We start from the raw sequence: 25,815 nt of genomic DNA, 5'->3' as shown, positions 1-25,815 counted from the left end.
GTTGTTATGGCGGGGTCACTTTTTTATGGCGGGGTCACTCCCAGCCGTATCTATCTGAGTCTTTAGGGTGGGGTCACTCAAAGCTTTGTCAATCTGTGTTGTTATGGCGGGGTCACTCCCAGCTGTGTCTATCTGTGTTCTCCGAGCGGAACCACTCCCAGCCGTGTCTATCTGTATTGTTATGGCGGGTTCATTCCCATGCATGTCTATCTGTGTTGTTATTGCGGGACTCACTCCCAGCAGTGTCTATCTGTTTTAGGGCGGGCTTCCTCCGGGGTCCCTCCCAGCCGTGTTCATCGTGTTTTAGAGCGGAATCTCTCCCAGCAGTTTCGATCTGTGTTGTTGTGGCGGGACCACTCCCAGCCGTGTCTGTCTGTGTTGTTAGGGCTGCGTCGCTCCCAGCTTTGGCTATCTGTGATGCTATGTTGTTAGAGCGGGGTTACTCGCAGCCCTGTCTATCTGTTGTTATTGCGGGGTTACTCCCAGCCGTGTCTATCTGTGTTGTTAGGGCGGGGTCACTCCCAGCCGTATCTATCTGTGTTGTTAGAGCGGGACCATTCTCAACCGTGTCTATCTGTGATGTTAGGGCGGGGCCACTCTCACCGTGTCTACCTGTGTTGTTAGGGCGTGATCACTCCCAGCCGTGTCTAACTGTGTTGCTAGAGCGGTATCACTCCCTGCCGTATTTACCTGTGTTGTTAGGGCGGTACCATTCCCAGCCATGTCTCTCTGTGTTGTTACGGCGGGACCACTCGCAGCCGCGTCTATCTGTGTTGTTAGGGCGGAGTCACTTCCAGCATCGCAGCCGTGTCTATGTGTGTTGTTAGGGCGGGGTGACTCCCAACTGCGTCTGTCTGTGTTGTTAGAGTAGGGCTATCCCCAGCACTGTCTATCTGTGTTGTTAGGACGGCATCACTCACAGCCGTGTCTCTCTCGGTTGTTGGAGCGGGCCCATTCCCAGCCATGTCTATCTGTGTTGTTAGGGCGGGATCATTCTCAGCCGTGTCAATCTGTGTTGTTAAGTCCGGACCATTCTCAGCCGTGTCTATCTGTGTTGTTAGGGCGGGGCCATTCCCAGCCGTGTCTATCTGTGTTGTTAGGGCGGGACCATTCCCAGCCGTGTCTATCTGTGTTGTTAAGTCGGGACCATTCTCAGCCGTGTCTATCTGTGTTGTTAGGGCGGGGCCATTCTCAGCCGTGTCTATCTGTGTTGTTAGGGCTGGACCATTCTCAGCCGTGTCTATCTGTGTTGTTAGGGCGGGACCATTCTCAGCATTGTCTATCTGTGTTGTTAGGGCGGGACCATTCTCAGCCGTGTCTATCTATGTTGTTAGGGCCGGACCATTCCCAGCCGTGTGTATCTGTGTTGTTAGGGCGGGGCCATTCCCAGCCGTGTCTATCTGCGTTGTTAGGGCGGGACCATTCTCAGCCGTGCCTATCTGTGTTGTTAGGGCAGGTTCACTCCCAGCCGTGTCTATCTGTGTTGTTATGGTGGGACCATTCCCAGCCGTGTCTATCTGTGTTGTTAGGGCAGGTTCACTCCAGCCGTGTCTTACTGTGTTATTAGGACAGGGTCACTCCCAGCCTTGTATGTCAGTATTGTTAGGGCAGGGTCACTCCCAGCTGTGTCTATCTGTGTTGTTAGAGCGGGACAACCTCCAGCCGTGTCTATCTGTGTTATTGGGGCGGGACCACACCCAGCCTCCTGGCCGTGTACAACTGTGTTATTCGGGCCAGGTCACTCACAGCCGTGTCTATCTGTGATGTTAGGGCGGGGTCACTCCCAGCCGTATCTATCAGTGTTGTTAGGGCGGTATCACTCCAAGCCTCCCAGCCGTGTCTATCTGTGTTGTTATGGCGGGGTCACTTTGTTATGGCGGGGTCACTCCCAGCCGTATCTATCTGTGTTTTTAGGGTGGGGTCACCCCCAGCTGTGTCTGTCTGTGTTGTTATGGCGGGGTCACTCCCAGCTGTGTCTATCTGTGTTGTTCGAGCGGAACCACTCCCAGCCGTGTCTATCTGTGTTGTTATGGCGGGGTCACTCCCATGCATGTCTATCTGTGTTGTTATTGCGGGACCCACTCCCAGCCGTGTCTATCTGTTTTAGAGCGGGGTTCCTCTGCGGTCCCTCCCAGCCGTGTTCATCGTGTTGTGAGAGCGGAATCTCTCCCAACAGTGTCTATCTGTGTTGTTATGGCGGGACCACTCCCAGCCGTTTCTGTCTTTGTTGTTAGAACAGAGGAATTCCCAGCCGAGTCTATCAATGTGGTTATGGCGTGACCGCACCCATCGTGACTACCTGTGTTGTTTGTGCGTGATCACTCCCAGCCGTGTCTACCTGTGTTGTTACGGCGGCGTCGCTCCCAGCTTTGTCTATCTGTGTTGCTATTTTGTTAGAGCGGGGTGACTCGCAGCCCTGTCTATCTGTTGTTATTGCGGGGTTACTCCCAGCCGTGTCTATCTGTGTTGTTAGGGCGGGGTCACTCCCAGCCGTATCTATCTGTGTTGTTAGGGCGGGGTCACTTCCAGCCGTATCTATCTGTGTTGTTAGGGCGGTATCACTCCAAGCCTCCCAGCCGTGTCTATCTGTGTTGTAATGGCGAGGTCACTTTGTTATGGCGGGGTCACTCCCAGCCGTATCTATTTGTGTTTTTAGGGTGGGGTCACTCTCAGCTGTGTCTATCTGTGTTGTTATGGCGGGGTCACTCCCAGCTGTGTCTATCTGTGTTGTTCGAGCGTCACCACTCCCAGCCGAGTCTATCTATGTTGTGATGGCGCGGTCACTCCCATGCATGGCTATCTGTGTTGTTATTGCGGGACCCACTCCCAGCCGTGACTATCTTTTTTAGGGCGGGGTTCCTCCGGGGTCCCTCCCAGCCGTGTTCATCGTGTTGTTAGAGCGGAATCTCTCCCAGCAGTGTCTATTTGTGTTGTTAGGGCGGGACCACTCCCAGCCGTGTCTGTCTGTGTTGTTAGGGCAGAGGAATTCCCAGCCCAGTCTATCAATGTGGTTATGGCGTGACCGCTCCCATCGTGTCTACCTTTGTTGTTTGGGCGTGATCACTCCCAGCCGCGTCTATCTGTGTTGTTAGGGTGGCGTCGCTCCCAGCTGTGTCTATCTGTGTTGCTATGTTGTTAGAGCCGGGTTACTCGCTGCCCTGTCTATCTGTTGTTATTGCGGGGTTACTCCCAGCCGTGTCTATCTGTGTTGTTAGGGCGGGGTCACTCCCAGCCGTATCTATCTGTGTTGTTAGAGCGGGACCATTCTCAGCCGTGTCTATCTGTGATGTTAGGGCGGGACCATTCTCAGCCCTGTCTATCTGTGTTGTTAGGACGGGACCACTCCCAGCCTCCCAGCCGTGTCTATCTGAGTTGTTAGGGCGGGACCATTTCCAACCGTGTCTATCTGTGTTGTTAGGGCGGGACCATTCCCAGCCGTGCCTTTCTGTGTTGTTAGGGCAGGTACACTCCCAGCTGTGTGTTTATGTGTTGTTAGGACAGTGTCACTCCCAGCCGTGTCTATCAGTGTTGTTAGGGCAGGGTCACTCCCATCGTGTCTACCTGTGTTGTTAGGTCGTGATCACTCACAGCAATGTCTATCTGTGTTGTTATGGCGGGGGTCACTCCCAGCCGTATCTATCTGTGTAGTTAGTGTGAGGTCACTCCCAGCTGTGTCTATCTGTGTTGTTCGAGCGGAGCCACTCCCAGTCGTGTCTATCTGTGTTGTTCTGGCGGGGTCACTCCCAGCCGTGTCTATCTGTGTTGTTCTGGCGGCGTCACTCCCAGCCGTGTCTATGTGTGTTGTTATGGCGGGACCAACTCCCAGCCGTGTCTATCTGTTTGTGGGCTGGGTCCCTCCGGGGTCCCTCCCAGCCGTGTTCATCGTGTTGTTAGAGCGGGATCTCTCCCAGCAGTATCTATCTGTGTTGTTAGGGCGGGAACTCTCCCATCAGTGTCTATCTGTGTTGTTAGAGCAGAGGAATTCACAGCCGTGTCTATCAATGCGGTTATGGCGTGACCGCTCCCATTTTGTCTACCTCTGTTGTTTGGGCGTGATCACTCCAAGCCGTGTATATCTGTGTTGTTAGGGCGGGCTCACTCCCAGCCGTGTCTATCTGTATTGTTAGGTCGCGATCACACCCAGCTGTGTCAATCTGTGTGGTTAGGGCGGGACCACTCCGAGTTGTGCCTAGCTGTGTTGTTAGGGCGGGACCATTCCCAGCCGTGTCTATCTGTGTTGTTAGAGCGGGACCACTTCCAGCCGTGTCTAGCTGTGTTGTTAGGGCGGGACCATTCCCAGCCGTGTCTATCTGTGTTGTTAGGGCGGGACCACTCCGAGGTGTGCCTAGCTGTTTTGTTAGAGGGGGACCACTCCCAGCCGTGTATTTCAGTGTTGTTAGGGCGGGACCACTTCCAGCCGTGTCTAGCTGTGTTGTTAGAGCGGGGACACTCCCAGTCTTGTCTATCTGTGTTGTTAGGGCGGGACCACTCCCAGACGTGTCGAGCTGTGTTGTTAGAGCGAGAACACTCCCAGCCGTGTCTATCTGAGTTGTTAGGGCGGGGTCGCTCCCAGCTGTGTCTATCTGTGGTTTTAGAGCAGGATTACTCCCAGCCGTGTCTATCTGTGTGGCTTGGGCGGGACCACTCCCAGCCGTGCCAGCTGTGTTGTTAGGGCGGCGTCACTCCCAGCCTCCCAGCCGTGTCTATCTGTGTTGTTAGGGCAGGGTTACTCCGAGACTCCCAGCCGTGTCTATCTGTGTTGTTCGGGCGGGAACATTCCTAGCCGTGTAATCTATGTCGTTAGGGCGGGGTCACTCCCAGCCGTGTCTATGTGTGCGGTTAGGGCGGTACCACTGCCAGCCGTGTCTGTCTGTGCTGCAATGGCGGGACCACTCCCAGCCGTGTCTACCTGAGTTGCTATAGCGGGGCACGCCCAGCCGTGTCTACCTGTATTGTTCGGGGGAGGTCACGCCCTGCTGTGTTCTGAGGGCGGGGTCACACTCTGCCGTGTGCGCTGTGTTGTTAGGGCGGGGTCACTCCCAGCTGTGTATCTGTGTTGTTCGAGCGGGGTTACTCACACCTGTGTCTCTCTGTGTTGTTAGGGCAGAACCATTCCCAGCCTTCCAGTCGTGCCTATCTGTGTTGTTAGGGTGTGGTCACTCCCAGCTGTGTCTATCTGTGTTGTTAGGGCGAGTCACTCCCAGCCGTGTCCATCTGTGTTGTTAGGGCGGGATCGCTCCCAGATGTGTCTATCTGTGTTGCAAGAACGGTACCACGCCCAGCCGTGTCTATTTGTGATGTTAGGGCAGGGCCACTCTCAGCCGTGTCCCTCTGTGTTATTAGAGCGGTACCACCCCCAGCCATGTCTATCTGCCTTGTTATGGCGGGAACATTCCCAGCCGTGTCTAGCTGTGTTGTTAGGGCGAGGTCACTCCCAGCCGTGCCTGTTTGTGTTGTTAGGGCGTGGTCACTCCCAGTTTTGTCTATCTTTGTTGTTAGGACGAGCCACTTCCAGCCTTCCAGAAGTTGCCGATCTGTGTTGTTCGGGCGAGATAATTCCCAGCCTCCCAGCCGTGTCTGTTTGTGTTGTTAGGGCGTGGTCACTTCCAGCTGTGTCAATCTGTGTTGTTAGGGCGAACCGCACCCAGCCGTGTATATCTGTGTGGTTCAGGCGAGGCACTCCCAGCAGTGTCTATCTGTGTTGTTAGTGCAGGGTTACTCTCAGCCGTGTCCATCTGTGTCGTTTGAGCGGTACCACTCCCAGCCGTGTCTATCTGTCTTGTTATGGCGGGACCATTCCCAGCCGTGTCTCGCTGTGTTGTTAGGGCGAGGTCACTCCCAGCCGAGTCAATCTGTGTTGTTCGGTCGTGGTCACTCCCAGCCACCAGCCGTGTCAATCTGTGTTGATCGGGCGGGACAATTCCCAGCCGTGTCATCTATGTTGTGAGAGCGCGGTCACTCCCAGCCGTGTCTATCTGCGTTGTTAGGGCGGGACCACGCACAGCCGTGTATTTCAGTGTTGTTAGGGCGGGACAACTCCCAACCGTGTCTATCTGTGGTTTTAGAGCAGAGTTACTCCCAGCCGTGTCTATCTGTGTGGCTTGGGATGGACCACTCCCAGCCGTGTCAGCTGTGTTGTTAGGGCTGGGTCACTCCCAGCCTCCCTGCCGTGTCTATCTGTGTTGTTAGATCAGGGTTACTCTCAGCCGTGTCCATCTGTGTTGTTTGAGCGGTACCACTCCCAGTTGTGTCTATCTGTCTTGTTATTGCGGGACCATTCCCAGCCGTGTCTCGCTGTGTTGTTAGGGCGAGGTCACTCCCAGCCGAGTCTATCTGTGTTTCTAGGGCGAGGACACTCCCAGCTGTGTCTATCTGTGTTGTTATGGAGATGTGGCTCCTGGATGTATCTAGCCAAGTTGTTAGAGCGGGGTTACTCGAAAACTTGTGTATCTGTGTTGTTCGGGTGCGGCCACTCCCAGCCGTGTCTCCATGTGTTGTTAGAGCGGAACCACTCTTATCCGTGTCTATCTGTGTTGTTAGAGCGGGCCCATATCCAGCCGTGTCTAACTGTGTTGTTCGGGCGTGATCACTCCAAGCTGCGTCTATCTTTGTTGTTCGGGCGGGACCATTCCCAGCCGCGTTTATCTCTGTTGTTAGGGCGGGGCCAATCCCAGACTCCCAGCCGTGTCTATCTGTGTCGCTTGAACGGTACCACACCCTGCCGTGTCTATCTGTGTTGTTACGGCGGGGTAGTCCCAGCTGTGTCTGTCTGTGTTGTTCGGGCGGGGTCGCTCCTGGCTGTGTCTGTCTGTGTTGTTAGAGCGGCGTTACTCCCAGCGGTGTCTATCTGTGTTGTTTGGGCAGGACCACTTCCAGCCCTGCCTATCTGTGTTGTTAGGGCGGGGCCAAACACAGCTTCCCAGCTGTGTCTATCTGTGTTGTTAAGTGCGTGATCTCTCCAAGCTGCGTCTATCTGTGTTAATATGGGCGGGACAATTCCCTGACTTGTCTATCTGTGTTGTTAGGGCGGGGCCAATCACAGCCTCCCAGCCGTGTCTATCTGTGTTGCTAGAACGGTACCGCTCCCTGCCGTTTCTACGTGTTATTACGGCGGGGTCACCCCCAGCTGTGTCTATCTGCGTTGTTAGGGCGCGGTCGCTCCCGGCTGTGTCTATCTCTGTTGTTAGAGCGGGGTTACTCCCAGCCGTGCCTATCTGTGTTGTTAGGGCAGGACCACTCCCAACCGTGTCTATCTGTGTTGTTAGGGCGGGGTGACTCACAGCTGTGTACATCTATGTTGTTATGGCGGGACCATTCCCAGCCGTGTCTATCTGTGTTGTTAGGGCGGGAACACTTCCGGACGTGATCATCTGTGTTGTTCGGGCGGGTTCACTCCCAGCAGTCATTATCTGTGTAGTTAGGGCGGGGTCTCTCCGAGCCGTGTCTCTCTGTGTTGTAAGGACGGGACCACAACTAGCCGTGTGTATCTGCGTTATTAGAGCGGAGTCACTCCCCGCCGTGTCTCTCTGTTGTTAGGGCGGGCCTGCTCCCAGCTGTGTCTATCTGTGTTCTTAGTGCTGGGTCACTCCCAGCCTCCCAGCCGTGACGAACTGTGGTGTTAGGACGGGACCACTCCCAGTTGTGTCTATCTGTGTTGTTAGGGCGGGACTACTCGCAGCCGTGTCTACCTGGCGAGAACAAAGAGCATAGAACATAGAACATTACAGCGCAGTTCAGGTTCGTCGGCCCTCGATGTTGCGCCGACCTGTGAAACCACTCTAAAGCCCATCTATACTATTCCCTTATCGTCCATATGTCTATCCAATCATCATTTGAAAGCCCTTAGTGTTGGCGCGTCCACTACTGTTGCAGGCAGGGCATTCCATGGCCTTACTACTCTCTGATAAAGAACCTAGCTCTGACATCTGTCCTATATCTATCTCCCCTCAATTTAATGATATGTCCCCTCGTGCTAGACATCACCATTCGAGGAAAAAGGCTCTCACTATCCACCCTATATAATACTCTGATTATCTTGTATGCCTCAATTAAGTCACCTCTTAACCTTCTTCTCTCTAACGAAAACAGCCTCAAGTCCCTCAGCCCTCCCACATACGATCTTCCCTCCATACCAGGCAACATACTGGTAAGTCTTCTCTGCACCCTTTCCAAGCTTCCACATCCTTCCTATAATGCGGTGACCAGAATTGCACGCAATACACCAAATGCGGTCACACCAGAGTTTTATACAGCTGCAACATGACCTCATGGCTGTTCTTGGCATGTGATCACTCCCAGCCGTGTCCAGCTGTGTTGTTAGGGCGTAGTCGCTTCCAGCTATGTCTATCTATGTAGTTAGAGCGGGGTTACTCCCAGCCATGTCTATCTGTATTGATAGGGCGGGATCACTCCAAGCAGTGTCTATCTGTGCTGTTAGGGTGGGGTCACTCCGAACCTCCCAGCCGTGTCTATCTGTGTTGTTAGGGCGGGGTCACTCCCAGACTCCCAGCCGTGTCTATCTGGGTTGTTAGGGAGGGATCACTCCCAGCCGTGTCTATCGGTGTTGTCTGGGCGGAGTCACATGCAGGTAGGGCAGTGGATGTTGTCTATGTGGACTTCAGTAAGGCCTTTGACAAGGTTCCTCATGGTAGACTAGTACAAAAGGGGAAGTCACACGGGATCAGGGGTGAGCTGGCAAGTTGGATACAGAACTGGCTAGGTCATAGAAGGCAGAGGGTAACAATGGAAGGATGCTTTTCTAATTGGAGGGCTGTGACCAGTGGTGTTCCAAAGGGATCAATGCTGGGACCTTTGCTGTTTGTAGTATATATAAATGATTTGGAGGAAAATGTAACTGGTCTGATTAGTAAGTTTGCAGACGACACAAAGGTTGGTGGAATTGCGGATACCGATGAGGACTGTCAGAGGATACAGCAGGATTTAGATTGTTTGGAGACTTGGACGGAGAGATGGCAGATGGAGTTTAATCCGGACAAATGTGAGGTAATGCATTTTGGAAGGTCTAATGCAGGTAGGGATGATAGAGTGAATGGTAGAACCCTCAAGAGTATTGAAAGTCAAAGAGATCTATGAGTACAGGTCCACAGGTCACTGAAAGGGGCAACACAGGTGGAGAAGGTAGTCAAGAAGGGATACGGCATGCTTGCCTTCATTGGCCGGGGCATTGAGTATAAGAATTGGCAAGTCATGTTGCAGCTGTATGGAACCTTAGTTAGGCCACACTTGGAGAATAGTGTTCAATTCTGGTCGCCACACTACCAGAAGGATGTGGAGGTTTTAGAGAGGGTGCAGAAGAGATTTACCAGAATGTTGCCTGGTATGGAGGGCATTACCTATGAGCAGCGGTTGAATAAACTCGGTTTGTTCTCACTGGAACGAAGAAGGTTGAGGGGCGACCTGATAGAGGTCTACAAAATTATGAGGGGCATAGCAGAGTGGATATTCAGAGGCTTTTCCCCGGGGTAGAGGGGTCAATTACTAGGGGGTATAGGTTTAAGGTGAGAGGGGCAAGGTTTAGAATGGATGTACGAGGCAATTTTTTTACTCAGAGGGTAGTGGGTGCCTGGAACTCGCTACCGGAGGAAGTGGTGGAAGCAGGGACGATAGTGACATTTCAAGGGCATCTTGACAAATACATGAATAGCATGGGAATAGAGGGATGCGGACCCAGGAAGTGTAGACGCTTTTAGTTTAGTCGGGCAGCATGGTCGGCATGGGCTTGGAGGGCGAAGGGCCTGTTCCTGTGCTGTACAATTCTTTGTTCTTTGTTCTTTGTTTGTTAGGGCGGCACCACTCCCGGCTGCGTCTATCTGTTTTGTTAGAGCTAGGGTTACTCCCAGCCGTGCCTCTCTGTGTTGTGAGGGCAGGACCACTGCCAGCCTCCCAGTCGTGCGTATCTGTGTTGTTAGGGCGAGCCCATTCCCACCCTCCCAGCCGTGTCTATTTGTGTTGTTAGGGCGGGGTCATTCCCAGCCGTGCATATCTGTGTTGTTAGGGCGGGGTCACTCCCAGCGGTGTCTCTCTGTGTTGTTAGGGCGGGGTCACTCCCAGCCGTGTCTATCTCTATTGTCAGGGCGGGACCATTCCCAACCGTGTCTATCTGTGTTGTTAGGGCGGGGTCACTCCGAGCCTCCCAGCCGTGTTTATCTGTGTTGTTAGCGCGGGGTCACTCCCAGCCGTGTCTATCTGTGTTGTTAGCGCGGGGTCACTCCCAGCCGTGTCTATCTGTGTTGTTAGGGTGGGGTCACTCCAAGCCTCCCAGCCGAGTCTATCTGTGTTGTTCGGGCGGGCTCACTCACAGCCGTGTCTATTTGTGTTGTTACGGCGGTCCTGCTCCCAGCCGTGCCTAACTGCGTTGTTAGGGACGGGTCACTCCCAGCCTCCCAGCCGTGTCTATCTGGGTTGTTAGGGAGCGATCACTCCCAGTCTTGTCTATCGGTGTTGTTAGGGCGGGACCACTCCCGGCCGTGTCTATCTGTGTTGTTAGAGCGGGGTTACTCGCAGCCGTGTCTATCTGTGTTGTTCCGGCGAGACCATTCCCAGCCTCCCAGCCATGTCTATTTGTGTTGTTGGAGCATGGTCACTCCCAGCCGTTTCTACGTGTGTTGTTAGGGCTGGGTCACACCCAGCGGTGTCTCTCTGTGTTGTTACGGCGGGGTTACTCCCAGCCGTGTCTATCAGTCTTGTCAGGGCGCGGCCAGTCCCAGGTGTGTCTATCTGTGTTGTTAGGGCGGGGTCACTCCGAGCCTCCCAGCCGTGTTTATCTGTGTTGTTAGCGCGGGGTCACTCCCAGCCGTGTCCATCTGTGTTGTTAGAGCGGGGTCAATCCCAGCCGTTTCTGTCTGTGTTGTTCGGGCAGGACCACTCCCAGCCTCCCAGTCGTGCCTATCTGTGTTGTTAGGGCGAGACCATTTCCAGCCTCCCAGCCGTGTCTATTTGTGTTGTTAGGCGTGGTCACTCCCAGCCCTGTCTATGTGTATTGATAGGGCGGTGTCACACCAGCCGTGTCTGTCTGTGTTGTTATGGCGGGACCACTCCCAGTCGTGCCTATCTGTGTTGTCAGGGCGGGACCATTCCTAGCCCTGTCTATCTGTGTTGTTAGGGCTGGGTCACTCCTATCGTCCCAGCCGTGTCTCTCTGTGTTGTTAGGACGGGGTCACTCCCAACCGTGTCTATCTGTGTTGTTAGGGCGGGGTCACTCCCAACCGTGTCTATCTGTGTAGTTAGGGCGGGGTCACTCCCAACCGTGTCTATCTGTGTTGTTAGGGCGGGGTCACTCCCAACCGTGTCTATCTGTGTAGTTAGGGCGGGCTTGTTCCCAGCCTTGTCTATCTGTGTTGTGAAGAAAGGGTCACTCCCAGCCTCCCCGCCGTGTCTATCTGGGTTGTTAGGGAGGCGTCACTCCCAGCCGTGTCTATCTATGTTTTCAGGGCGGGACCATTCCCAGCCTTGTCTCTCTGTGTTGTTAGGGCTGGACCACTCCCAGCCGTGTCTATCTGTGTTGTTCGGGCAAGCCCACCCCCTGCCGTTATTAGGGCGGGCTCACTCCCAGCCGTGTCTACCTATGTTGTTAGGACGGGCCCTTCCCATCCCTGTCTATCTGTGTTGTTCGGAGACCGCCGGGTCTGGACATAAAGTCTGGCAATGGTCCCAGCCGAGGGTTCAGTGTGCCGGGGCAAATCTTACTCTTACCGAATCCTGGCCCTGCCCTATCATCTTGAACCCAGCGGCCGGACGCGGTGGGTCGAGCTACAAGCTGGACACAACAATGAATGATTGCTTCTCGGAAGAGAGATTTTGTTCCAGCTGGAAGCCGAGCTTTTCCTCACTCACCGACAGGTGGCAATCCCACGGGGCTACCTTTCGATTCATTAATGATTCTAGAGTAACGTGTTTAGTCGAGAATCTATGTCCGATAAACCACGATTGGACAACTCAAGAGGCAGGCGGGAAGGTGTGTCAGGGTCTCCTGTTTGGGCAGAAGCAAGCTGTTGTGGACGGGCCGGGATGGACATTACCATAGTTTCCTCGCCCTTCCATTAATCCTCCATCCGTTTCGCCTTCGACCGTAAGCTCAGGAAGGGTAATAGTGCGGACTTTGCCGACACCGGCATTATCCGACCTACCCATCCGTCACCAGTTCGGCCGGTGCAGAAAAAGAATACCTCCTGGCGACTGACCATAGATTACACGGCCGTAACAAAGTGACTCCTAAATTAGACGCATTCGTGGCCAATCCTGTGGGCATCCTTACTTAGATTCCAAAGATACAATCTTTTCCACATTCGAAGTTCCAACTGGTTTTTGGACGTATCTACTGCGCTCCGATTCCCAAGACAAGCTTTCCTTCTCCGTGGCAACCATACAATATAGCTGGACACACCTGCCCAACACTCCTGCTACATTTCAGAGCCTGGAAGAAGATCTCCCGCCAGCTCCCACAGACCCCGGCTCTCTGCATGTCTGCAGTGTGTGGATGACATACACTTGGGCAGCAAATCAACGACGGACCACCTCCGTGCCTTTATCTCCGTCCTGATTCGCAAAGGATTTAAGTTAAATCCCCGCAAAACCTTTATCGAAGGTGATATATCTCGGACCAGCGACATCGGAAGGAGGAAGAACACTGATCCCTCAGCGAGGAAGAATCTGTTGAAGATGGGACGCCCATATTCCATCAGTGACGTCAGAACCTCCTGTGACCCCTTAATTAGAGTTTCTTGTATGCAGCGGACATTGCCGACCTTTTGAAAGATCTCCTCCGTGGACGTTTGCACTGTGATGCTCACTGAGAACGGACAGCGGAAGCGGCAAGCACTTTTAAACACGTTCAGGTCACCCTGAGCAGGGCACCGGCTTTAGGACCGCCGCCCCCCCCCCCCCCCTGTCCGCCGCCCGTTCACATCTGGAGCTGGGGAGGGAGCAGGGATAAGAATGCTTTTCTCAAACAAATCCGGGAGAAACACCTACAGCCTCTGGGTTATTATTCAGGGGGATGCCGTCCTCTGAGGCCGGCCAACTCCCATGTCTAACTGTAGCTGACAGAGCAGCGTGGGTTTTGGAGGCTCTTGGCCGCCTGGTTGGACACGGGAGAGTTATACTCCACACCGGACACCCATTGCTAATTTCTGTCGGGCGGTTTAAAGACAAAATCAAACCAATTCAAACCAGACAAAATCACAAAAGTGATTGTTGCTGGTAGGGCAGTGGATGTTGTCGACATCGACTTCAGTAAGGCCTTTGACAAGGTCCCTCATGGCAGACTGATGCAAAAGGTGAAGTCAAACGGGATCAGGGGCAGCTGGCAAGATGGATAAAGAACTGGCTAGGTCATAGAAGGCAGAGAATAGCAATGGAAGGGTGCTTTTCTGATTGGAGGGCTGTGACTAATGGTGTTCCGCAGGGATCAGTGCTGGGACCTTTGCTGTTCGGAGAATATATAAATGATTTGGGAGAAAATGTTCCTGGTCTGAGTAGTAAGTTTACAGACGTCGCAATGGTTGGTGGAATTGCGGATAGCGATGAGGACTGTCAGAGGTACAGCAGAATTCAGATCGTTTGTAGACTTGGGCGGGGAGATGGCAGATGGAGTTTAATCTGGACAAATGTCAGGTAATGCATTTTGGAAGGTCGAATGCAGGTAGGGAATATACAGTGAATGGTAGAACCCTGAAGAGTATTGACAGTCAGAGAGATCGAGGTGTACAGGTCCACAGGTCACTGAACGGGCAACACAGGTGGAGAAGGTAGTCAAGAAGGCATACGGCATGCTTGCGTTTATTGGCCGGGGCATTGAGTATAAGAATTGGAAAGTCATGCTGCAGCTGTACAGAACCTTAGTATAGCACATTTGGAGTATAGTGTTCAATTCTGGTCGCCACACTACCAGAAGGATGTGGGGGCTTTAGAAAGGGTGCAAAAGAGATTTACCAGGATGTTGCCTGTTATGAGGGCGTTAGCTATGAGGAGCGATTGAATAAACTCGGTTTGTTCCCTCTGTAACGACGGAGGTTGAGGTGCGACGCGATAGAGGTCTACAAAGTTATTGGCAACATAGACAGAGTGGATAGTCAGAGGTTTTTTCCCAGGGTAGAGGGGCCAATTACCAGGGGCATAGGTTTAAGGTGCGAGGGGCAAGATTTAGAGCAGATGTACGAGGCAAGTGTTTGACACAGAGGGTAGTGGGTGCCTGGAATTTGCTGCCGGAGGAGGTGGTGGAAGCAGGGACGATGATGACGTTTAAGGGGCATCTTGACAAACACATAAATAGGATGGGGATAGACGGATACGGACCCAGGAAGTGTAGAAGATATTAGTTTAGATGGGCAGCATGGTTGTCAAAGGCTTGGAGGGCCGAAGGGCCTGCTCCTGTGCTGTACCTTTCTTTGTTATTTGTTCTTTTGTTCAATAACAGGTACGTTGGGAAGATTGCCTGCTGGCAAGGCCGTTCATATTGAAATGGACAGATGCCAGAACTAACCCTTCTTCCTCTGGGTGCAAGAGGATGCCCCTCACCACTGCCGAGGCGACTTCTCCTGGAGCAAGTGGGTCCCTTGTATATTGAAGCTCTAACCCAGGCTGGGCTTCCAGCCAGGATGGTATGCGGGTCACTGCGTGCGCCGCTGTTGCCCCATTCAGCAGCGGTAGTTCGGGCTGGCCTGTTAGATCAGTGAGGGGCCCATCCCGCTGACGTGGTGGCTCTCACTGCCACCCCCCTGGTGGGGGCCGGACGTCTAGTAAATGTCTACAATGAGAGCCAGTATGCCTTTTCGGTGGAGCATGATTTCGCCAGCCTCTGGCATCAAAGGAGCTGCCTGACCACACTGGGACAACCCACTAGACATGCAAGGGTCAAAGGGTCACTGACTGGTGCCTCCTGGTGCCCTGCAGAAGTGTTGGCTATAAAGGTCAATGCCCACCAGCGTGTCGATAGCTGGGAGTCCCAGGGGAACAGATCAGCAGACCAGGCGTCTCAAGCGGCCGCATTCGGGACCCCAGCAGACTCCGCCATCCCCTTCTCGAGGACACATAGAAACGCAACCAACGGGAAGCTTACGGCCTCGAGACGGCAGAAGCAATGGTGGAATGGGAAAGGGGAGGTGCCTGACTTAACCTGGAATGTTACTGAGTGAGAGATGACTCATACTCATACACGGTCCCCACTCCAGTGCCACTGACCCTGATGCAGTCCTCTTCCGAACCACGCCACCTGGGAGGACCAGAGTCCTCCACTTGATATACCAAAACGAGTGGCGGTCAATCATGGCGGAGGAAATAAACGAATACTCCGGGGCTTGCTTGATTAGCTTACGAGCCGGCACTGGGGGGGGGGGCATGTGAAGATCCAGGCTGTCTAGGCCCTCCCAGGACACACCTCCAAATTGGATTGGATTGGATTTGTTTATTGTCACGTGTACCGAGGTACAGTGAAAAGTATTTTTCTGCGAGCAGCTCAACAGATCATTAAGTACATGAGAAGAAAAGAGAATAAAAGAAAATACATAATAGGGCAACGCAACATATACAATGTAACTACAAAAGCACTGGCATCGGATGAAGCATACAGGGTGTAGTGTTCATGAAATCAGTCCATAAGAGGGTCATTTAGGAGTCTGGTGACAGTGGGGAAGAAGTTGTTTTTGAGTCTGTTCGTGCGTGTTCTCAGACTTCTGTATCTCCTGCCCGATGGAAGAAGTTGGAAGAGTGAATAAGCCGGGTGGGAGGGATCTTTGATTATACTTCCCGCTTTCCCCAGGCAGCGGGAGGTGTAGATGGAGTCAATGGATGGGCGGCAGTTTCGTGTGATGGACTGGGCGGTGTTCACGACTCTCTGAAGTTTCTTGCGGTCCTGGGCCGAGCAGTTGCCATACCAGGCTGTGATACAGCCTGATAGGATGCTTTCTATGGTGCATCTGCAAAGTTGATAAGAGTCAATGTGGACATGCCGATTTCCTTAGTTTCCTGAGGAAGTATAGGCGCTGTTGTGCTTTCTTGGTGGTAGCGTCGACGTGGGTGGACCAGGACAGATTTTTTTGAGATGTGCACACCTAGGAATTTGAAACTACTAACCATCTCCACCTCCACCCTAACCAAATGAACTTAACCAGTCTTTAACCCCGGGTAGAGGATTCTCTCACGTTTTTGTGGCCATTGACCTGTTTAGCGGTTGAATAGCGGCAATTCCCACTCGGGAAAATGTGACGAAATTTGCGGCGAAGTTTTCGCGATGAGAGAGCCCAAATAGACTCGAATCGGGAAGCGGTTTCAACAGGTAAGCAATGAAACAGGCGCGAAAAATGTCAGGTGCACAACAGAGATTCCACATCCCTACAACCCTCAATGTTCTGTCACGGTTAATCACATGAATCGAATTATTAAAGCAACCGTCACGAAGGCAATCCTCCAGCCGAGGATGGGGCGGCACTCCTTACGACCTGCGATCCTCTGGGGAATTCGGAAACCCCCCATTAAAGTGGGTGGACTATCCCCTTGTAACTAATGAACGGATGAGCCACGATCATTCCACAGGATGCCCCTCCCCAGAAACCAGTCAGCTTCCTGTTCCCAGACTCTGCTAAAATATCTCCGGATCCTCAGCAATTCCAACCTCCAGAACACTCACACCGCTCAATTGGCCCAAGGGTGAATAGAGTTCACTGTTTTCTGAGCCTATTAGCCACCTGTGTCTCCAATGTCACACGGCTCGGGGGATCCTATTGTTTGATTGCAAAAGCCAAAAATCCTCAAATTGATCTCCGAGACTCAGAGGCCTTCAGACTCCTGGCGGTTGCTCCAATGATGTGGGGAAGATGTTTCACAGACGAAGGGTTACCGGATATCTGCTCTTTCCGAGAGATCGCAAGCCTCCTCTCCGCCGTATCAGAACGGCCGGTTCCGATCCAGAAAACCCGGATGCAAGTCCCGGTTCCTACCCTTACGAAAGTACACTTCCCCATTTGCTCCATACTCCAACCAGGGAGCCCTGGAGCAAGAGGCCGTTACCTTCCAGCTTGATTTCCTTTGCGAGACCCTTTCCCGCGCCACAACTTACCTTTAGTCCACCAACAGGGAAATACCTGGTGTTCAAATCCGTCGCCGTTGTTCCGCATAGTCGGAGGATTCCGAAAGAAAGTTCTACAGACTCAGCGCGAGATAGCTGATAAGGCAATGAAGTCAGCGATGTTTCCTATTTGAATGACGCTGGCTAGGTGGCCTCGGTCTTTCAAGGGGTCAACGACCATAAATACCCCCACAGCAGTTTCTTAGCATCATCAGGCTAACATATGGGTCTGGTCTACGTGATCTTCTGTTGCATCACCGATGTGTCACAGAACGGTCAGTGAAAACGTGGGGTAACAACGTCATCAGCCAAAGCTCCGAGGGTCGTAGGCAAATATGATTTACATAAAAACATAGAAAATAGGAGGAACAGGCCATCGGTGCTTCGATAATGACAGATCTGTAGCACAAGTGATTAGCACTGTTGCCTCACAGCCCCAGGGTCCCAGGTTCGATTCCCAGCTTGGATCACTGTCAATAGAACATAGAACATTACACCGCAGTACAGGCCCGTCCTGTGAAACCACTCTAAAGCCCATCTACACTATTCCCTTATCGTCCATATGTCTATCCAATGATCATTTGAATGCCCTGAGTGTTGGCGAGTCCACTACTGCTGCAGGCAGGGCATTCCATGCTCTTACTACTCTTTGAATAAAGAACATACCTCTGACATCTGTGTTATACCTATCTCCCCTCAATTTAAAGCTATGTCCCCTCGTGCTCGACATCACCATCCGAGGAAAAAGGCTCTCACTGTCCACCCTATCCAATCCTCTGATCATCTTGTATGCCTCAATCAAGTCACCTCTTAACCTTCATCCCTCTAACGAAAACAGCCTCAAGTCCCTCAGCCTTTCCTCATAAGATCATCCCTCCATACCAGGCAACATACTGGTAAATCTCCTCTGCACCCTTTCCAATGCTTCCACATCCTTCCAATAATGCGTCGACCAGAATTGCACGCAATACTCCAAATGCGGCCGCACCAGTGTTTTGTACAGCTGCAACATGACCTCATGGCTCCGAAACTCAATCCCTCTACCAATAAAAGCTAACACACCGTACGCCTTCTTAACAACCCTCTCAACCTGGGTGGTAACTTTCAGGGATCTATGTACATGGACACCGAGATCTCTCTGCTCATCAACACTGCCAAGAATCTTACCATTAGCCCAATACTCTGTCTTCCTGTTTTACCTTCCAGAATGAATCATCTCACACTTTTCTGCACTAAACTCCATTTGCCATTTCTCAGCCCAGCGCTGCAGCTTATCTATGTCCCTCTGTAACTTGTAACATCCTTCCGCTCTGTCCACATCTCCACCGACTTTAGTGTCATCTGCAAATTTACTCACCCATCCTTCAACGCCCTCCTCCAGGTCATTTATAAAAATGGCAAACAGCAGTGGCCCCAAAACAGATCATTGCGGTACACCACTACTAACTGGACTCCAGCCTGAAAATTTCCCATCAACCACCACCCTTTGTCTTCTTCCAGCTAGGCAATTTCTGATCCAAACTTCTAAATCACCCTGAATCCCATGCCTCGGTATTTTGTGCTGTAGCCTACCGTGGGTAACGGTATCAAACGCTTTACTGAAATCCATACGTGAAATCAACTGCTTTACCTCGTCCACCTGTTTTGTCACCTTCTCAAAGAACTCAATAAGGGTCGTGAGGCACGAGCTACCTTTCACAATACCGTGTTGACTATCTCTAATCAAATTATTCCTTTCCAGATGATTATACATCCTATCTCTTATAAACCTTTCCAAGATTTTGCCCACAACAGGAGTAAGGCTCACTGGTCTATACTTACCGGGGTTGTCTCTACGCCCCTTCTATGGACAATGATGCGGAAAATCTGCTGGTGCGGCTGAGGATGCACAGGATCCATGTGATGCATGAGCAGCTGGAGATCGCCCGCCAGCTGCTGCTTTTGATGATTGCACCGTCCCTCCATATCCCTCCTCCCTACCCCTCCCTACATCCCCCTCCTCCCTCCCCCTCCTTCCATCCCCCTCCCCGCTCCTCCTTCCTCCAACCCCTCCTTCCTTCCCCTCGCTCCATCCCTCCTCCCCCTCCCTCCATCCCCCTCCTCCCACCCCCAACCTCCATCCCTCCTCCCCCTCCATCCATCTCCCTCCACCCCCCCTCACTCCATCCACCTCCTCCCTCCCCTCGCTAAACCTCACCTCCTCCCTCCCCCTCCTTCCATCCCCCTCCTCCCCTCCCTCCATCACATTCTTCCCTCCCCTCAGTCCATCCCTCCCCCGGCCACCCCCTCTTCAAACCAACTCGCTCCATCCCCTCCTCCCTACCCTCCCTCCAGCCCCTTCCTCCCTTCCCCTCCACCCGTCCTCCTCCCTCCCCTCCCTCTATCCAACCTCCCTCACCCTCCCTTCAACCCTTCCTCCTGCTCCCTCCATCCCACCTCCTCCCTCCCCCTCCCCATCCCTCCGCCCTCCCGCTCCCTCCATCCTTCCTTCTCCCTTCCCCTCCCTCCATTCCGCCTTCATCCCCCTCCACCCGTCCTTCCCCTCCCTCCATCCCCCTCCTCCCTCCCCTCCCTCCATCCACCTCCTCCCTCCCCATCCCTCCGTCCTCCTCATCCCTCCCCCTGCCTCCAACACCCTCCTGCCTCCCACTCCCTCTACCCCTCCTCATCCCAACCCCTCCCTCCACCCTGCCTTTCTTTCCCTTCCTATAAAAAGGCAATGGACCGTTGTTTTCCAATTATCAAAATAATTGAATCGTCGTTCTGTTCCAGTGAAACGAAAACTTTTTTGCAAGTTATTTGACAATGTTGAGATAGTTATGAATCGAAATGTCAACCGCTGACGTGTTATCACCGGTTTGTATTTACACTCGTTGATAAATGTTTACGAGTAAACTTTACAAACAGCTGCACATATCTTATTTAAGCATCAACACACAACATTTAAACATTAGATAGAGATAACTGAATAACAACGTTGAAGTCAACAAGGCAGAAAATACCGATGGGGAGCATGAATTAAAAAAACAACTGTTTGAAAACAACACAGTTTCCAAGTCAGTGGCCAGCTGCAAAGAACAAATAAAACAGGAACAATTGAGTTGCATTTATCACAGGTCAGGTCGTTACAAACAGACATCAAACAGAAATCATTGGGTTTTGTCAAGGTTGAATTTGACACCAAAATCTGAGTAGGCAGAACAAGCATCATTCCCTTTCTTAACTTTTGCATGATGTGGAGATGCCGGCGTTGGACTGGGGTGAGCACAGTGCGAAGTCTTACAGCACCAGGTTAAAGTCCAACAGGTTTGTTTCGATGTCACTAGCTTTCGGAGCGCTGCTCCTTCCTCAGGTGAATGAAGAGGTCTGTTCCAGAAACACATATATAGACAAATTCAAAGATGCCAGACAATGCTAGGAATGCGAGCATTAGCAGGTGATAAAATCTTTAATGATCCAGAGATGGGGTAACCCCAGGTTAAAGAGGTGTGAATTGTATCAAGCCAGGACAGTTGGTAGGATTTCGCAGGCCAGATGGTGGGGGATGAATTTAATGCGACATGAATCCCAGGTCCCGGTTGAGGCCGCACTCATGTGTGCGGAACTTGGCTATAAGTTTCCGCTCGGCGATTCTGCGTTGTCGTGGGTCCTGAAGGCCGCCTTGGAGAACGCTTACCTGGAGATCAGAGGCTGAATGCCCTTTACTGCTGAAGTGTTCCCCGACTGGAAGGGAACATTCCTGCCTGGTGATTGTTGCGCGATGTCCGTTCATTCGTTGTCACAGCGTCTCGCCAATGTACCACGCTTCGGGACATCCTTTCCTGCAGCGTATGAGGTAGACAACGTTGGCCGAGTCGCACGAGTATGTACCGCATACCTGGTGGGTGGTGTTCTCACGTGTAATAGTGGTATCCATGTCGATGATCTGGCACGTTTTGCAGAGATTGCCATGACAGGGTTGTGTGGTGTCGTGGTCACTGTTCTGAAGACTGTGTAGTTTGCTGCAAACAATGGTTCGTTTGAGGTTGCGCGGTTGTTTGAAGGCAAGTAGTGGGGGTGTGGGGATGACCTTGGCAAAATGTTCATCGTCATCAACGTGTTGAAGGCTGTGAAGAAGATGACGTAGTTTCTCCTCTCCGCTCCGGGGAAGTGCTGGACGACGAAGGGTATTCTGTCGGTTGTGTCCCATGTTTGTCTTCTGAGGAGGTCGGTCCGGTTTTTTGCTGTGGCGCGTTGGAACTGTCGATCGATGAGTCGAGTGCCATATCCCGTTCGTGCGAGGGCATCTTTCAACGTCTTTAGATGTCTGTTACGCTCCTCCTCGTCTGAGCAGATCCTGTGTATACGGAGCGCTTGTCCATAGGGGATGGCTTCTTTATTGTGTTTACGGGTGGAAGCTGGAGAAGTGGAGCATCATGAGGTTATCCGTGGGTTTGCGGTAAAGCGAAGTGCTGAGGTGACCGTCCTTGATGGAGACGAGTGTGTCCAAGAATGCAACTGATTTTGAAGAGTAGTCCATGGTGAGTCTGATGGTTGGATGGAACTTATTAATGTCATCGTGTAGTCGTCTCAGTGATTCTTCGCCGTGGGTCCAAAGGAAAAAAATGTCATCGATGTATCTGGTGCATAACGTCGGTTGAAGGTCCTGTGCGGTGAGTAGGTCCTGTTGAAACTTGTGCATGAAGATGTTGGCGTATTGGGGTGCGAATTTGGTCCCCATGTCTGTTCCGTGCGTCTGGATGAAGAACTTGTTGTCGAAGGTGAAGACGTTGTGATCCAGAATGAAGCGGATGAGTTGCAGAATTGCGTCTGGAGATTGGCAGTTGTCGGTGTTGAGTACTGAGGCTGTTGCAGCAATGCCGTCGTCATGGGGGATGCTGGTGTAGAGTGCCGAGACGTCCATTGTGACGAGGAATGTTCCTGGTTCAACTGGTCCATGGGTGCTGAGTTTCTGTAGGAAGTCCGTCGTGTCGCGACAGAAGCTGGGCGTACCTTGTACGATGGGTTTCAAGATGCCCTCGATGTAGCCAGAGAGGTTCTCACACAGGGTCCCATTGCCTGAAACGATAGGGCGGCCTGGTGTGTTGGCCTTATGTATATCCGGGAGGCAGTAGAGATCTCCAATGCGGGGAGTACGTGGGGTGTGAGCACGTAGGGTGCTCTGAAGATCTGGCACAGCAAAAAACCGGACCGACCTCCTCAGAAGACAAACATGGGACACAACCGACAGAATACCCTTCGTCGTCCAGTACTTCCCCGGAGCGGAGAAACTATGTCATCTTCTTCACAGCCTTCAACACGTCATTGATGACGATGAACATCTTGCCAAGGTCATCCCCACACCCCCACTACTTGCCTTCAAACAACCGCGCAACCTCAAACGAACCATTGTTTGCAGCAAACTACCCAGTCTTCAGAACAGTGACCACGACCACCACACAACCCTGTCATGGCAATCTCTGCAAGACGTGCCAGATCATCGACATGGATACCACTATTACACGTGAGAACATCACCCACCAGGTACGCGGTACATACTCGTGCGACTCGGCCAACGTTGTCTACCTCATACGCTGCAGGAAAGGATGTCCCGAAGCGTGGTACATTGGCGAGACCATGCAGACGCTGCGACAACGTCAACGTCATATCTCTGGATCTGTAATGATTTAATCACCTGCTAATGCTCGCATTCCTAGCATTGCCTGGCATCTTTGAATTTGTCTATATATGTGTATCTGGAACAGACCTCTTCATTCACCTGAGGAAGGAGCAGCGCTCCGAAAGCTAGTGACATCGAAACAAACCTGTTGGACTTTAACCTGGTGTTGTAAGACTTCGTACTTAACTTTTGCAGTCAGTGACTAGGATTCAGATTTTTTGGAATTACTTCGTATCTTAAATGTATATACACACCATGTCCACCAATCCCCGTGCCGTTCTGACGTCTCTGTTTCACGACTACATTTTGAGTTGCCGTATTGTAGACTGAAATAGACGAATCGTTTTAAGCACGTCACACGTAAAGTTCATAGAATTTACAGTGCAGAAGGAGGCCATTCGGCCCATCTAGTCTGCACCGGCTCTTGGAAAGAGCACCCTACGCAAGGTCCACCCCTCCACCATATCCCCATAACCTAGTAACCCCACCCAACACGAAGGGCAAATTTGGACATTCAGGGCAATTTATCATGGCCAATCCACCTAACCCGCACATCTTGGGACTGTGGGAGGAAACCGGAGCACCCGGAGGAAACCCACGCACACACGGGGAGGATCTGCAGACTCCACACAGACAGTGACCCAAGCCGGAATCGAACCTGGGACCCTGGAGCTGTGAAGCAATTGTGCTATCCACAATGCTACCGTGCTAATGTTAGATTATAACATATTGACGATTTCAACAGTTGTTTCATAGACTTAAAACAAATAAAGAAACATATTTTCATTCATACATTTTGCATATTGCGTACCGGGCAGCACGGTAGCATGGTGGTTACTGGGTTATGGGGATAGGGCTTGGGTAGGGCGCTCTTTCAAAGAGCCGGTGCAGACTCGATGAGCCGAATGGCCTCCTTCTGCACTGTAAATTCTAATTCTATGGCATATTCATTGTCAGTGATCAGGAAATGTTCACAGTAACTTCATTGCAATGTTGATGAAAGTCTGCTTGTGGCAATACAGATTATGATTATCATGAATCAAATAAAAAGACACTTTAAACGAACTGGTAACAAAGTATCAACTGTTTAAAGGAAAGAACATAAAAAACGACAATGTAACCTCCACATACACGAATAATAGCGGGGGACCCTTCATCTTTTTGTCTGCAGTTTGAAATACTTTTCACCGCATGCCCTTAATGAGAGCTCTCAAACTTGCAAAGGCGGGGCTGTATTCCACCTGTGCAGTGCTGGGTCCCGTGAATTTTGGCCAGTCCCAGGCCCGTGCTTGCGGACATCATCGGGAATTCCACCGCGAGTTATCAACGGATGTAACTACGCGGGGAAAAACGACACTTCAATTTCTGGCCCACTATTTTCCAACGTTGGGCGGAAGTTTTACTGGGAAGCAACAGTTGACAGTTGAGCCAATTATCTCTGCGTGAGTGTGCCATCAAAAGCAACCTGGACTTGGTATAGGTGACAGATACACGGCAGTGCAGGGCATTAGTGAAATATGTGGATATTAAAATAAATATGTGCATCCGTTGGGCAGCACGGTAGCACAAGTGGTTGGCACTCTAGTTTCACAGTGCCAGGGTCCCGGGTTCGATTCCCCACTGGGTCACTGTCTGTGCGGAGTCTGCACGTTCTCCTCATGTCTGCGTGGGTTTTCACAGTGTGCTCCGGTTTCCCACAGTCCAAAGACGTGCAGGCTAGGTGGATTGGCCATGAACAATTGCCCTCAGTGACGAAAAAGGATAGGAGGGGTTATTGGGTTACAGGGATAGGGTGGGAAGTGAGGGCTTAAGTGGGTCGGTGCGGACTCGATGGGCCGAATGGCCTCCTCCTCCACTGTATGTTCTATGTCCTATCTAATGAGGCCTGCATTTTATACAAAAACGGTTATTAATGTAAAATTCACCTCCAGTGGTCAGATATGAACTCACGTCAGCGGAGAACCATGAAGAATCACTGAGAATAGAGAAATGGGCTCCAAGGGGCTGGAGGTTATTACAGAGATAAGGAAGAGTGTAGGGATGGAGGATTCTACCGATAATAGAGGTTTTATGGACTGCCGAAACTGTCGTGGTCATGTGGGATGTAGGGTCTGGAGCACAGCACGGCATTGTGGAGGATCGAGGACATGGGGTAACCGGAAAACACATGTGGATATTTTAAATCCGCTTCCTGGCTTGAACGGCAAGCAATTTAATTAAGAGACAACAGGATATGTGAATGCGACTCAATGCGAGCTTGATCTCGGGCCCAAAAGAGAAAATTCTGGACCATCTCAGTAGGTCTGAAACCATCTGTGGAGAGAGAAGGGAAATAGCCGTTCTATATTAGATGTTTCTCTGTCAAAGCGTTGACAACGAGCCAGAACCCTGCGTCTGCAGTAATTTGCCTTTATTTTCTATTTGCAGTCACCGGTTATTGGATGACCTCAAGTCTATGGAAGGAAATTTGCACCATTTGGCGCTGGGGTTCATTGGAATAACCACGTTTACAAGGAACAGAATCTTCGAAAGTATATTTCAGAGTTGCTCTTGAGGTGTACATCGGTATTTTCCCGTACCAGCCTCCCCGAAGGGGCGCCAGAATGTGGCGACTAGGGGCTTTTGACAATAACTTCATTTGAAGCCTACTTGCGACAATAATCGATTTTCATTTCATATCATATTGTAGCTGTGAACGTGGAAAATTGCGTTGTGTTTTCGCTTATGCCGCCGTATGGCCAAAAGTGCGTCTGAAATAGGAAAGGGGGTGGCGGTGACAGCGATGGGACAGCAGTGCTAGCTGACCTGTAATTGGAAAAGAAGATTACGAACATTTCACGGTTTCGCTGATCTAATCAGATGGACAGGCATTGCACCAGGAAAACACATATACCTAGAATTTACAGTGCAGAAGTAGGCTCTTCGGCCCATAGAGCCTGCACCGGCCCTTGGAAAGAGCACTCCACTTAAGCCAATACCTCCGCCCCGTACCCGTTACCCAGCACACCCACCCTTTGGACACTCTGGATAATTTAGCATGGCCAATCCACCTAAACTGCACGGAGGCACCGAGGTG

This window comes from Scyliorhinus torazame, chromosome 26 (genome assembly GCF_047496885.1).
Source record: "Scyliorhinus torazame isolate Kashiwa2021f chromosome 26, sScyTor2.1, whole genome shotgun sequence".
Taxonomy (NCBI): Eukaryota; Metazoa; Chordata; class Chondrichthyes; order Carcharhiniformes; family Scyliorhinidae; genus Scyliorhinus; species Scyliorhinus torazame.
The sequence above is the reverse complement of the archived record's forward strand: the minus strand, read 5'-3'. Positions refer to the sequence as shown.